A 16,202-nucleotide genomic window follows, 5' to 3' on the forward strand; every position below is an offset into this window, starting at 1 on the left:
AGTCTCAGGGAGTTGGCTGCACATATGTCTGTCTTGAGAACGTAAAGCAAATAGGCTATCCTATCTGCTGTGCCATGGATTGAAAAAGGGAGGAAAAAAAAGGCAGGCCCACATACACAGTTTTTTGGCATAGCAGAAAACAACATTTGAGTGCAGTGATTCAGTTTAAAGAGCAGCTCAGCTTAACACAGGTAATTACTGCATCCAAGCACTAACATAACCCTATCTCACGCTGAATCTCTTCTGTATCCCAACACACCCCAGATGGGAGATGAAAAAAATAGAGAAACAGAGAGACGTTTTGTAGCATGTCAGTCAGCAAATTCACAGAAAGGAGATAAAACTACTCAGTTAATGCAAAGCAAAGTAAAGGAGCTATGCATACCCTTGATGACTATACCAGTTGAGCGTAGAGATCTTTCCTAATAGCATGTAGTTCATCTGCAAGGCATAGTCACAGACTATTTAACAAAGTGCTAGCCAAATCTCTCTAAGCCATGGAAAACCAAGCAACATGCACACTTTTGACTCCAGACAGCACAGGCTGGTAATAAGCATAATTGAAAGAAAAACAAAGAAATCGGTAAGTAAAGCAAAGGAGGGGAAGAGGATGCCCAGATGATAGAAGACATGCATATGAGATGTTATATAGAAAAGAATTAGGGAAGGGGATTGAAAATGACAGGCAAGTAATGATAAAAAAAAGGACACGGACAAGCTAATCACTTGCCACTGGAGCAACCGTCACTCTCCCAAATTCAGCTAAAGCAGAGAAAGCAAAAGGAAAGATAAGGAAATGAACTATTTTTTCTCTTTTACCAGCTGCTATGAATTTTAAAGGTACAGTCTAGAAAACAGAGAATTAATTGAACTCAAATTACTTTTGTTCTATGCTCTGAAACCAAAGATTACCTCAATTCCAAATGCTTTAAAAAAAATCAGGTTCATTAGTTCAGTGTGTTTTCTCCACAGAATTGTCTTCATTTTAATTAAAGTAATTCAATAAAATTAATTGCATTTGTATTTGATTAATGAAAATATACATTTTGTTAAAGCAACCATACAAGAAAAGCCTGGAAGCATATTGCTCTCGAGCTGGTTTCATTATTTCCCTTGAAAATGGGGAAGATTTTAAAAACCATTCAGAGTGAAAAAGAGTAAGGACAGGTCAGCATAGTCCTCAAGTTGGTCAGGGCCACTTACCCACAGATTTTGCCTCATGTTGCCCTGGTAGCACTAGAATTCCAGTCCACTTTATTTCCTCACCTCAAAGTTGCTAGCATGAACAGCTGTTGTGAAGGTACTGGAGGCTGTCTATGGCTGCTCCCTATTTCTGCTATATTCACTGTTTTTGGTGACCACATTCGTGACTCTATTGACAGCTCACACTGAATAAAGTTAATTTGGTTTTCTAAGGCTCTCCTCAGTTCAAAAGCACTGAATGAGCAAATGTCCCATGCTACACTGGTGGGCAACATTAGAGGGCATTTAGATTTGCAGCAGAGAAAGGGCAGAGAACAATGAAACAACATGCTTATTTCTACTTAAAACTTATGTAATTTATTAGCCCTGAAGGTCTCTGCCAGTTTACAAGAAGGATCTGTTTTCTAGACTAAGATGAAGAAACGAAATGCAGGAGAGAAGCTTTTCTGTAAAGTGAGTCGTTGCATCAATTAGCTTAGTTGATAGGAAATACAAACACATTTGATTGTATATCATTCAAGGGGACTTTTTACTTAATAAAAATGCAAAGTATGTTTTTGGAAGGATTTACAGCCCCTTTCTGCTCACTAATCAGCAATTTACCGGCCTTTACAGACCAGAAAGCTCCCTGATGTCCCAAGAGGGCACAACACACTTGAAAGAAGGCAAGATGGTCACTGCTTATTTCCAGCTTTACTATGTTCCTTATCACTTACTTCCAGCTGCAATCCAGTATCTTTACAAGTAAAGTGGAAAGAGGTCTCTCTCTGTCATCTTATGTACGTTCTACCCTCTTGAACATGCCAGGGCTTCAGTTCCTCCCAGACTGGTTACCTGGCAGCTGACTAGTGAATCGAGAGACTCCCCCTGAGCAAAAGACCCAATATTCTTCATCCTCAGAGCTGAATTACAGCTGTGTTGTGCCCATGGATGACGTGATTCAGAGCAGAACTAAGGAGCCTGAAACTAGCTAAGTTTATAATCTCTTGGTGTTGAAGCAGGTGCACACACACATTGAAGGCAAATGCACACAGGACAATTTAAAAGGTCAAACATAACACTTCATCCATCCAGGGTATTATTAAGTGGAAACTGGTTCCTTGGATTGGGATAAGTTTTTTTTATCCAACACACACTTCATCAAGTCTACACTGGTTTGCAAAAGTTGGTTTCAAGAAATGAGTGATGCTTCCTTTCTGAAAAGTCCCAGTGCCTCTGGCTGTGGTATCACTAATGGGCAAAGCTGCCATAAACTGACACTGTTGCTGAAAGCAGTCCTGCCTCCCTACCCCAGCCTCCTCTTATCACCCTTAGGCTGCCCTGACCAAAAACCCATGTCCGCTCCCCAGTCTGATTTACCATAAAGCTGCACAAACATTTACACTGACAAAAGAGATGAGCAAGGGAACAAATGGTTGGGGGCAGAAATTACTCCTGTCAGAGGTAAAGCTGACTGGAGACATTATCTTACCAGAGTTATATCACAGCTAAAACACCCTGTGAAGTTTAGGAATTGCTTTATTGCAAGAAGCAGAAATTCTTTGAGCTCCTTTTGAAAGCAGTTCCATCAGGAAATCTTTCCTCATATGAGAACCATTCTGGTTACAAATAGCTACATGCATACACGACTATATACATATAATTACATAGCTACACAGTAGACCTAACCAGGATGGTTCTAGTAGAGCCCACAGCTGAGATTCATCTCCTGGAAACAGGGAATCTGCTTCACAGTTGTCAGTGTATTTAACATAAAAGCTAAGAACAGACGGCATTATAGCTGTCTTTAATAAGAAAACACTCTAAACCCTGTTTGCCGTCTGTAGGATGTGCTTACTTAAAACAAACAAAGCCACAAACACAAATGCAAAAGTCCCAAACCCAGCAGCAACAACAGATAAAACCTGTTCCACTTCATATAAATGATATAATTTCCTGAGTTTGTGACAAGGTACTGCATCATCTACTGATAGGTTAGTGACCTTATGTAAATCTCATCAAGATTACATGCAATAGTATGAAATTATTTTCGACCAAAAGTATTCTCAGGAATTGGCTGCTTTTCCACATTATAATCTGTGCTTTTGAGAACATTTATATTTCATCACAATATGGAAGCTGAGAATTTCAGAAATTTTCTTGCAAACAAGCAAAAAAAAGGTACCACAGAATTTATGCAGGACCAAAGCTAGTGTTGGCCTGAAGAACTGTTATGACTGTAACTTCCAAACCCAGAAATAATCATCATAAAGCTTATGAAGTCTCAGGAAAAGGAGAACTTTTGCATGAAAGACAAATGGACATCATTTTGGAAATGGTCACTGCCCTGAAAACTAAATCCATGCTAAGAAACAAAACACCTTGTGACTTATTTCACAGACAGGGCTTCCAAATTACTCCAGCTGGTGTCCCCAGATAGCACAAGCAAGTTAATGCTGTGGGCAAAGTTGCTGACTGCAAAGAGAGGCATGGTTGGAGATGAACTGGCAGCCTGCAGTATGGAATCACAGAGCCAGAGAATCATTCAGGTTGGATGAGATCTCCAGAGGGTAGCGGTTCAACCCCTCTCCTCAAAGTAAAATAATTCAAAGAAGAAGCCGGCTATATACATAAATGAGATGACTGATCTTCTGTAGAATCTTAGGATTAGAAAAAAAAACATTGGCCTTATCAACAAAAAGATAGCCTAAATCCAGCAAGCCAGTCCATGTCCAACCTTCTGCAGAGCCTGAGAATATCTTCTGCAGTATTCCTCAGAACTCTGCACGATCCCACAGGCTCTTTACCTGACAACTACCCAATAAAATGTCCACCTAATTAAATGATTCTTTTTGTGGAAGGTATTGTTTTGCTCCATCAAAAGTACCACGCCTTCTTCTGGAGTTTCCTGCTGGGACCCATTTGTTTGCCCTCTTTCCTCTCAGTTCCCGTTGCATTCCCCACACAGGTGGACAGTACAAAGCGCTGAAGGAGCTGGGATATGAGTGAGCTGAACAGATGCTGACATGGCAGAAAGATAAATGGCTGGAACACCTCTTCCATATCCTGGGACTCCTAAAACAGAAAGACCTTAAATGGCCCTACAAGCTGAGACCTTGGAATATGGGCCAGGTCACACAGACAAGGGAAATTAAGGCCATTCGCAAATATAATTGACACATGAAAAAATTATGAGCATTTTACCAGCAACTATTTTCAGCAGCGAGTCTACCTGCATCTGCTTGCATAGAGTGGTACATCTTACATAACAACAGACTAAATTAACACTGCTGCATCTTTCAGAAGGTTGAGCTCTTCTGCTTCCCCTGTGCCTTCCAGTACATGTGACCCTGCTACAGATGTATCAGCAGGGGAATCTCACTTTTCTATCATCATCTTTTTTAAACAAGCTTTTATTCTGCTGATTGTGGCTGCTCATATAAAGGCAGAATAGACAATCTTTGATGAGAATTGATAAGCATTCCCAAAATTGAATTAAATGAGGTATTTGATCATTGGTTTTCTAAGGCTGACATTTTGCCCCAATGGTGGCAAGTCCAGAATACACGTATTTATTTGGTTTTCCTGCCTTTGGGAGGCATGCTGATGGGTGGTAGGAAACTGAACCACCACTGCTGAAGGTATGGCATTAATCAGACCAGCACAGTGACTGTACTCAGTATTATCTTCCCCCTGCCCTTAAAAGTTCGGAGAATTATCTATTGCTGAAAAACTACTGTTGTCTTTTGGTATTCTGTATTAACAAAAAATAAACCAAAGTTCAAAAAATCTGCATTTGCAAAATAGTCCCAACAACAGTAACCTACACTGATCCCGTGAAAAAGACAACAGTTTCTGTCCTGTGGTCCCCATTTAGAAAACACATTTCTAATACAGAAAACATGAAGCAGAAAATCATTTAAAATACTTAAAGATTTTTTTATTACAACAACAAAGGTTATTATACACTTGTGAATGTCTATGTGGAAGAGTGAGAATCTCAGTTGAAAGACAAATAGACATTGTGAAATTCCAGTGGCTTTTTAGAAGGGGGTGACATAACATCTTTTGTGAGCATTCGTTCCAGTTTGACATGGACTTGGTCGGTTGGGCAGCATGGTGTTAAACACTATAATAAAGCAATGGAAATAAAGCACATTAGCAATGGAAATTTTAATTTCTAGTTTACCAATCTGAATATAATTTAGCCTGAAATCCAGCCAAACGTTCATAGGGTTACATGGACTCTGGGCTCCAGACCCACTTCCTAGACAGAACTGCTGAATTATCACCAAAGCTAGCCAACCAGACTGTATTTCCAGGATTGAGAAGGTCAACATTGCCTTTCTTTTTCATCTATATTAGATTTTAAGGGATCAAGTTGGGTGGTTTAGGAAGGGGAACTTCCCTCATTTTTTCCCAACTTTTATCTCTTCTGACAATAATCAACTGTAGTGAGTTTTAAACTCAAAATCTCTCAAAAGCTTCAAACATACTAAATCCTTTCATTAATCCACCTTGACCACTTAATCTACTAACAAACCTGCCACAGTCACACAGAAAACTGTTTCTGGGATCTGTGCAGCTTATTAGCATGAAAGCTGTAGGGGAAGGAGGGATGAATGCAAGAGCCTCTCACAAAATGTTCCTCTTCCCATTTAGTTAGAAGTGAAAACACCATGAGCATATTTCAAAAAGTAAGAAATAATTCTTGTTAAGAAAACTCCTCAAAAAAGGAAAAAGTGGCTCATTTTATTGAGTGGCTCATTTTCTTTCTTCTCTGGCAAGTGTTTAGTAGCACTGGGTATTTATTTCCTTTATTTTAATTTCTTTCTTCAGCTCAGACATTCAGGCACTTAACAGATATATGTTCAGGCTCCACACTGCAAACAGACCTACTGTTAAGCTGTATTTTATAGGCCTTGTTTCCAGAGACAGACAATGCTCTGGCCTCTTAAACCTTTAGTAAGATGGATTTTCCCACCAATCAAGGACAACCTGATAGTACTGGTGGGAACCCTGGAACTGGGCACTGAAAACCATAATGCTATTTATGAGTGTGCAAAACAAGGGAAAGATTAAAGAACACTTTGAACTTTGAAATTAACAATGAGCTTGCCATTTAAGTCTGACAGAACTCAAGGTTGTGCTAAATGATAAATACCATAGTGATGAAAAACTCCCTCCTGTGCCATTCTACATGCTATTTGCTCTCAGGTGATTTTCATAAACCTTCAAAAAACCAGAATGACAAAAGATTACTTGGAAGTCATCACACGTCTTGAAAATTCATTATGTTTATAATCTGAAGCAACTTAATCTTCTACTCACAGATTTGCCAATATTTTTTTTTTATTTTGTCACAAAGCTTGCAATATTAGCCTTATGTATAAAGCTTAAGTTCACAGAGTTATGTGATGAAAGGAGAATCTCATCTGGAGTATAAATAAAAAAATAGCTTGAGTGTGTGCTCATTAAGAACAAAAATATAAATTATGGGCATTCTTATTTTTTATACAAGATCTGCAACTGCATCATCTCATTATTATGGTAACCTCAGAATTTGGGTTCAAAGGTTACAAATAGATTTCATTCCCACTCATGTCCGGGGTCTGACATTCCTGAATCTCCTTTCTTTTCATGGTAAGACTTTGTCCTGTCCACAGACTACAAGTGAAGGCCTTGAAAACCTAACTGCAATTCTTTTAGATGTATATATATTTTAACTACTATTACAGAGCTGACATCTTTTGCCTCAAGCCTTCACTCTTACTTAAAGATCAAGAAGTGTGCATCATCAGCCAACTAAAGTGCAGAATTTATTCTTGTCAGAAGTCCATCTCAAACCATGCAATACAGACATGCGGAGTTATGACGTGATAAGAGTATAAATGTATTATTTAATTTCTTCATGTCTGTACTCTCATATTCTGAGTTTTTATATTCTGCTTGACAAGTGTAGGGCAACACACTGTGGCACTAGAAAAACTAGAAGTTCCATCTTAAGCTATGTTATGATTTGGAAAAGATGCCAATGTACAGATAAAGAATCATCCACTGTACTGAACATCGTCTCTGTACGTGTGTCAGGCTAAAATCTCCATTCTGGAATGTATGACTTGTTTACTCCCTGTTTCAGGTGGCACTTCTTCTGTTCATAATTCTCCTATGATCATCCCTTACTAGACAATCTGTTTAGCTGTGCAGACCAGTTGTTCTGGATGATAATGTAGCTCTCTAACCTATGTGCATTTCTCCAAATAAAAGATTATTGCAATTTTGAAACTTTCAGTTAATTGGTCATTGACAAATGTAAGGGCACTCATTTCAGGACTTGCTCCCTGATTCAGAAGAAAATCTGTAAGCACAGGATGATCCTGGACACCCTCACTGGAATGCTTGCTAAGGGAGACAAGGCAGTTGAACCATGTAACTGTCCGGGTAATCAGTATTTCTGGCAGTGCCAAGCAGCGCGGGTGTCACATCTCAGTTCTCTGATAAACTGCAGACCTCCACCTCAAACACTGTCTAAACACAAAGAGAGAGCAGGTACCTGAACTGCCCTTTGACTTGAATAGACTAAAATTATATGAGTAAAATAAAGGGGTTCTCAAAAGAAAAAAAATTTCCAAGCTTATAAGTTGCAAACAAATCAAATTACAGTTTTAAACTTCTAGAAGTAAAAAATAAAAACTAACATTAATTAAAAATTACTGTATCTGAATGTTTCAAAACACGAGCAAAGAGAAACTGCTAAATTTTTAAGAAAAACAGAATTGTATGTAAAATCTAGTACAAACTGTTGTGAGTTTCTTGGCCAGGAAGCAGTGTTTCTCAATCAACAGAAGAAAATTATTTGGGGAAATACCATCTCCATGGCTGTTACTTAACTGTTGTTAGATCACACCAGAAACTACATAAGGAAAGAAACTGAAAGGTCAGAGCTCTTTTAGTGATTGTTTTACAGCTGGACCAGAAGCAGGGTACACTCAGTCACAGAGTTTACCTCTTAGGTCACAGCTTTGCAAGATAGATGGTGCCAGCAAAACCATCACACAGGCAGACCAGGGAGACAGACATCCTCTCTATTTTTCATTTCATGGTAAAATATGATCTTTCCAATGTGCAGCCCCAGAGTCAAGCAAGACCGCAGAATAATTTACCAGGCAAGCCCTTTAAGCATCTCTCAGACATCAGTAAATATGAATGTCTCAGTGGAGCACAAACAATTTTAGGTCCCTGCCTCCTTCCCAAACCTAAGTTCCCACATAGAACTATGTGCTCTCTATTGGACACAGATGTTAAATGTCAATGATCAGCATCTTCTTAATAGGAAACAGGCTTGTCTAGAGGAAATGTGCAGACCTTTGTCACCTACAAGACAGGAAATAAACACCAATATTTATTTATTTATTTAATTATAGAATCCTTCAGAATAATATGGAGATTAGACCACCACTGGCTAACCCCAAGCTTCCCACAAAATACACAGAAGCTTCATGTACTTTCAGAATCCCAGTGATAATTGCACATTTTATTTTTATAATATAACTGAAAGATTTGGTCGTTGAATTGCTCCTTCTCTCACTGGCAGCAGAGGAACCTCCCCTCATGGCCCCTGCCATGTGCAACATTTTTTTCTAACCACGTTCTCCAGTAGGCTAACCAGAAAACATTTTCCCTTTCTTGTTTACCTCTGCCTTCTTAACTCTCACCTTTGGCATTTCATTATTCTCACTAAATAAAATGGAAATGTATTTTTAAAATGAGTTTGAAAGAGATAAAAAAGAACCTGTGCACTTCTTTGGTACAGATGAAATTTCTTTGCTCTCCTGGGTCACCAGCTAGCAGAGATCCATCCACATGGGTTAAAGTAGACACCTAAAGAAAAACCTCTCTTTGTTGAAACAGCAGCAGAATGAAACATGGAACCTTTATCTCAGCTACTCTGTTGGGTTAATCCACTAACTCTCCTTTTCCTTCTGCCTCTTTTCTTTCAATTTCTAGGTCAAGCTATCAGGTTTCATTCTGCTAACCAAAAGAGGGGATTTAACACAGCTTCCAAGCAATTGCGTGCTATGAACCAACCATAACTTTTACAAAACTTAGCATATAGAAAGGCATGTTTAAAAGATGGCTGCGAGGAAGCACTGCAAGACAGTAAGGTAAGTCATGCAGCAGCTCCAAGGCAGCAGAAATCAGATGGGAAGGATCTCATGGGAGGAAAAAACCTGCCCTGCTGCTGGCAGAATTCTCAGCAGGCAGCAGAACCCCATGTGGCAGTGCCCGCAGACAGCTACAAACATCACAGTGCATGTGATGGTGCTCAAACATTCACTGCAACAGTCCTGGGAAAGGTCTGCCAGGGGTGTTGACAAAAGGCTTTCTGTAGCCTGTTTCTTTAAGACCTTTATTTAGCATACACTCATTTGGAGCTAACTATCAGCCAGTTTGCAGATGGCTTTACCATTTATTTATTTTTTACAATATAGGGCAAGGTGCAGGATGGGTGCAGTTTCCAGCATTTTCTGGTAGCTCTCTCTGCCAGCATTTTATGATCTGTCCAACCCTGTGTTTTGGCCACCACTGACTCTTCCCTTTTGTCTATACTTCTTCCCCTCTTTACTTCAAAGTCTGTCAGGAGCTTAAAAGGTGGAAACATCCTCATTACCATTCCAGACACAAAGTTGTCTTTTATGTCACCACCTAGACAATATTATCTTTATTTCAACACCTCTGAATACTCTCATTAGGCTGTTTTCTCTCAGATCTGTGATATGTTTTCTGCTGTAGCTAAATGTCATAAAAAGATGGCATTACCAGGTAGACAATCTTTCCCAGCCATCGCTCTGCATGTCTTTGATGCAGCACACTGGGTTTCTTGGAAATCCACTAGAAACAGATACACAATTGACAGACATGCCTCCTTTTGCTGTATTCCTTGAAAAAATCCCAAACCAGCCACCAGCCTCTCTTTCCCCGTGCAAATTCCTACTCTGAATGACAATTAGGTTTCTCTGGTTATGAAGTGCAAGGGCACGTGCACCAACGAGGTTATCAGTTACACTTAAAATTTCTGCATTTTAATGTCACCTTTCCCACCCGCTTATTTTAGTTACTGTAGGAGCAGCCATGTTTGCTGATTCATGATATTGGGGTGATTCACGATAAAATGCTGGGACTTCAATATCTGTGGGAAAAGTTGCCTTTATATCTCTTTCTTTTGAGGATAACATGCACACTAAATAAACTAGTTTTTCTGTTCTGGAGAAAATTGATCTGAGGTAAATGGACCCCTTAGATGCACTTTTCCAGCTGACTAAACCATCAACACAACATCTGAGCTAAAGAGAATGAAACCAGATATGGCCTTAGCAGTCCTTCTCTAACCTTATGTGGGACATTTCTGATGGTGCAACTCTACGAGACAGACCGCCCCAGCAGATGTGCTCCGCAAGTTAAGTTCAACTATTCAGTTATGTAAAAGCCTACTCACTTGTCCCTTCCACATGCACATATTCTAATTTGAAATCCCACTACTATGGGAAATTATTTTAGTGCCTGAACTGTGAGATGCAAATCTGACTGTTAGAGCTTTGCTAACAGAAGATCTGTAACCTCCCACCTGCACATCTGCATACATTTACTGATGCAAAAGGGTACTTTACAGGTTCCCAGTCAGCTTGGCTTTTCTCTCACTGCAGCTAAACCTCTTAGATGATGCCAACATGTCAGCTAAAACCTGCCACCTCCCCTACATTTTTTCTAGAGACAGGAATGAAAAATCACATGAGAAAATGACTGCTTTATTTTTTAAACTGGTTGAATTTTAGGTTGTGTTTGCCACTGGCATGGTTTTTCTTCACCATCAATATTAAATATAAGTTGAACTGTTTTCAGATGTTCCCTTCTTCACAACCAAAATACAGGAGCTCATCATCAAGGCCTATACTTTGCTGGAGGGACTGAGAACTTTAGCTATGGCATTACATGTCAGTTAGAAGTGCCTATCAAACTGCTGGCTGTCTTGTCATGTCACAGCACTCCAACAGGGCACTGTGTCACCTTTGCATTACCCCAACTCAAGCACAACTGCTGTGTAACTAAACTGAACAATCCATGAGACAATCACTAAAGGTAGATATCTCATCAGGATGCAATGCCTCTGAAAGATTTTCCTATAAAAGGGCACAGCTCCCAAAAACAGGAGTCCTAACATCCCAGCTGCCTCTCCTCTGCCTTTGCTCAACGCAAAAGAGACTTAACTAATGACACGATGGAGCCATGGGTGTAATCAGAGAACAGTCTGGGTTGAAAGGGACCTTTGAAGATCATCTAGTCTATTCCCACTAGTTACTCATAGCCCTTTGCAAGTTGACCTTGAACACTTCCAGGGATGGAGCATCCACAACTTCTCTGGGCAACCTGTTCCAGGGCCTCACCACCCTCTGAGCAAAGAATTTCCTCTAAGTCTACCCTCTTTCAATTATCTCTTGTCCTGTCATTACAGGCCTTGGGAGAAAGTCTTTCTATATCCTTTTTTAAGATCCTTTTATCATTTCGAAAGGCTGTAGTAACAGCTCCCCAATGTTTCCCCAGGCTGAACAGCCCCAACTCTCTCAGCCTGTCCTCATACGAGAGGTGCTCCAGCCCTCTTATCACCTTCGTGGCCCTCCTCTGGGGACCCCAGAGCAGGACACAGCACTCCAGGAAGGGTCTCATGAGAGCAGAATTGAGAGGGAGAATCACCACCCTTGAACTGCTGGCCATGCTTTTTACACAGACCAGGCTATGACTGGTTTTCTGGGCTGCAAGCACATGTTGGCAGCTCACATATAATTTTTCATCTACCAGTATCCCCAAGCCTTTCTCAATATGGTTTCTTTCAATCCATTCATCACCCATAATCTCTCTTTACTATCCAGTACTTTCAAGCCAAGAGTTTCTAAAGGTTTTGAATGAAACAAATACAAGGTAGTGTGGTGTGATGAAAAGGCTTAAAGAGGTGGGAAACAAATTATACTGGTCATCTCGAACAAAATAGAAGTAATTTTTTATACCATCCACCATGCTGCTCTATTTTAGGCTATTTTAAGACTTCTGAGGTATTTTATTGGTAGTATTTTCCATATGGCCTATAAAACCAGGTCACCTTAATACTCTAAGTCACTGTGGCATGCCCTGCAGCAAGAAAAATTGTAACTGCTATGTTTTAAAACCTGTAACATCCCTACAATAGTTCTTAAGCATATAAAAATGGTCTTTTAGTAAAATTCCAGATATGTAGGCACTTTCCAGGATTAAGAGTAAATACATGTATTCTGGCAACATTATTTTTCCAATAAAAGTGCCTTTTTGTAGCCTTTGTAGTTCTGGAAATCATCTAATGCAAGCAAGGTTATTATTTGAACATGATGTGTACAACTCAAGCTTATGGTCTGCAGCCCCAGCCCTATGCAGCTGTAACCACCTCGACAAATACTTGTGCCTCTGAAGAATCACATGCACTCCATTGCTACTTTCTGTGGGTCACCCTTTCTGCATATAATGGATGTGATGACAAGATCCAAGTCACAGGAAAAAAAAGCCTACGATTCTAAACCATAACAACAGTGAGAGGAGCAGAAAACAGAGAAGATGAAGGGAGTGTAAAAGGTACTATCCAAGGGATTTAAGGACTGTACAAAAATGCACACATGTCTGGGAGGTGCCATGCAACAAGGCATTTAGATTACAGTATGCACAAACATATTCACATAAAGAAAAAGCAACAAGGCTGGCATGCAGTACTAGTGCTGTTATTGACTGAATTTTGAACATTAAAATATGTGGAAGACAATATTCTCAGGTTTTTTTTCACCTTGCATGCTTAGACAGAAGTGCTAGAAAGAAAACTCCATACATAACACCAAGGTCCAGATGGCCCACTTTCTACTGAACACAAATCAAAAGTATTTGTCTTGCATGTTTTTTCAGAGCTGGACACCTTTTCTTGCTGAAGTCATACAATAAATCAGGTAAAGGGTCTTCAAGGAGTCATATTGTAAGCACCAAGCCAGTCTTCACTGGAACATGCAAAATCACTTCTTGACACATGCAAGTACTTCCATGATAACTTTCAGGTTCTCACTCATGCAATCCTACTGATACTACTCAGCTCTGAAAAAAACCCTACACACTGTCTTCAGTCATTCTATTCACCCCTCTTGTAGTCAGAGAAGTGTCCTTAAAAATTTTCCGAAATATTTACCTTTAGCAGAAAAAAAAGCCCAAGAATTTAATGCCAAGGTTAATAAGGTAAGCAAAATTAAGTGATTGAAAGCAGGTTATTAAACTGAGAATATTTAAGTAACTGTAGATCCTAAAGGATCTAACATCACATATGCATGTCAAATACAGACACACAAAGATCCATATCACGGGTAGGCAAATATGTGTGATATTTCCCCTTCTCACAGGTAAGAATCTACTTCAGTTCCAGCTGGCTGAAGTTTGCTCTGCCACGCCTTAGAGATCTTCACAATAGTAAAGAACTCAGAGACTTACATAAAACACAGATGTTAAACATAAATGCACAATTACTAAACAAACATACCCTGATGTGCATTTAGAATAAGACACTATAAAGTGAACCTATTTTGATTCATTACGCACTTCCTTTCTCTTCTTTGAGCACAGAGTTTTGTCTTCACAGAGGAAGCCTGAAATGAGAAATTGGATTGTGGGTTGAAAGCAAGGAGACAGTTCAACATGATGGAAAAGTACTCATTTAGGTTTTTTTTGTGAAATGAGACAGGCTAATTATATGTGGGGAATGTGTCCTATCCCTGAAGACAGTGAGTATTAAGGGGTTTATCAGAAAGAACGTGTCAGAAACAGATTTTCCAACAGTTACATTGAAATTGCACATGTGGAAACCACTCTTTCAATCTAAAGCATTACCAAAGTTCAGTACCAGTCCAAAGGCAATTGTCCATTGAACAATCATTGAAGAGCCCATAACATGAGAGAATACCACAAACACTTCTCCTCCCACTCTCCTAAATGAGCTGAAAGAGGGCAGTCACTTAGAAAGAAAAAGGAAAACACAGCCCATTTCTAGAGTCTATTTTTTGGAACACCTTAGTTTGTGAAATCCAAAGAAGACTCTCTATGTGGTATGGAAAACAGGAGATGGGCAATGTATTGGATTGTTTTTCTGGATGCTTCAGGGAAACACAGTCCCAAATTCCAACTGTCACATAATCACTGCGATCGGTTGAAGGGGACAGGCAGAGTTGTACTGCAGTTTTCAGAAATAATCAAGCCCCTTGAAAATTCCTGGCTTAATATTTGTCTGTTTAAGCAGGATCAAACTTCTTGCTTTAAGTTGCAGGAGATCTTATCAACTGCCAAAGATAGGTGCCAAAAGCTGAACTCCAAGCTGTACACTGGGACACCAAAAGCGACCCATTCCTCAAAGACAGAACAGATCCCACGTAAAACCAACAGGAAGAAACAGATGTCCAGTGTTCCTGAAAATGTTACATTATATATCAGTGGAGCAAAAATTACTTAAAACCAGCCCTTAGAGGAAGAATAAGGTTACTGTGCTTTCTGTGGAAAATAATCAAAAAGGTACAGTGAAATCAGTACAGATTTATGTGCAAAATGCATCTTATAATTCCAAAATAGCAGTACTACTGCATAAGATGACTACTGCCAATAAAAGCCTCATTTTTCTGAACAGCAGCATGTTAGTCATCCTCCGATGCCTAACAAAGAGAAACCGGACAAGCTTCAGAAGGATCATTGGGATGGATACTGAAGAGATGCTAACAAAAATATTTCAAGTTTTATACTTATTGTGTTAGTGCTTTAATTCCATTTGCTTCAAAAACCCTTCGATCATTGTCTTGCATACAATTAACTCTCAGAAGGTGGGTGCATTTCTTCTACCTTCCCTCTCTCTCCTGGCTAGGATTTATACGGGTCTGTCAGTGGCCAAGCAAAAGAATTGCTACAAATGGTAGCTGTACTCAAGAGCGACCAAAAAAAAAAGTCAGTACTTCAAGTTTAAGAGGTGTATAAGAAAAATAATTTCTCTAAGAATTTCAGGATCGCACAATCACCTAAGTGAAGATTTTTAAAGGAAAATAAAAAGAGTCAAGTACTGAAATACTATCAAAAAATCAGTGCAGGTGGGAAGCTAGCATCTTAACGTCTCCTGAGAATTGAAGCCTTGAGAGAACAGCAAACTCTGCTTCTTACAATGCCCCAGATATCACTACCAGAGCTGATATATTGCTTCTCATTCATTTCCATGAAATGTATCACAAGTTATTTTGCAGGGCAAGATGATCATTAGAAACAGGCATTGTTGTTAACTAACATCAGCAAATATCTGTAGGAATGGCAGGCTTATTGTGAAATAATGGAGGTGAAGCCCTTTTTTAAACAACTTGGTGTTTACATATCTTCAGCAATAGTAAAACGCATAATGAGCAAGAGCTGGTGCAGCAGGAACTTCTCAGAGCTCTCAGGGGATCAATTAAGATAGACTTATTTGAAATAGAACTGTTAAAAGGACACATGAAATGTAATCCAGGGCAAGCGAAATTCCCTGTTAAAGAAATGGTTGTTTCTCAAACCAAGTACTGATGAGTTTTCTACGCTTGTTTAGAAATAAATTGTACTACGATTCCAAAGACGTGGAATGCCTGAACTGCAGTTTTTCCACTTGTTGTTTATTGCCACATATAATGAAGGCATACATCAACCTGAGAAGGTGACCTTGCATCATTCAGCAAAATACAAGTTCACACAGGAAGTGGTGACAATAATTTTTCATCTAGTGATGGTTTGCCCAAAATCTGTCTCTGTTCACCTCAGAACAGAGGACTGTCTTTGCTGAACACCAGTATTACTGAATAATGGTTGATGCTACCAGCAATAAAATCTGTAAACTGGGGTGAATCAGACACGACATAAATATAAAGGCTTAGTCTAAATTCTCATCTTGAAAGGTTTACTTGAGGGAC

General features: G+C 39.4%; 1 protein-coding gene across 3 annotated transcripts in view; it reads right to left on the reverse strand.

The window, feature by feature from the left end:
* The window catches only part of LOC116788286 (transmembrane protein 263-like), a 205,023-nt gene that overhangs the window by 101,624 nt on the left and 87,197 nt on the right, over positions 1–16,202 (reverse strand). The gene's annotated exons all lie outside the window — the stretch shown is intronic.

The sequence above is a fragment of the Chiroxiphia lanceolata genome, chromosome 6 (assembly GCF_009829145.1).
Source record: "Chiroxiphia lanceolata isolate bChiLan1 chromosome 6, bChiLan1.pri, whole genome shotgun sequence".
NCBI classification, from domain to species: domain Eukaryota; kingdom Metazoa; phylum Chordata; class Aves; order Passeriformes; family Pipridae; genus Chiroxiphia; species Chiroxiphia lanceolata.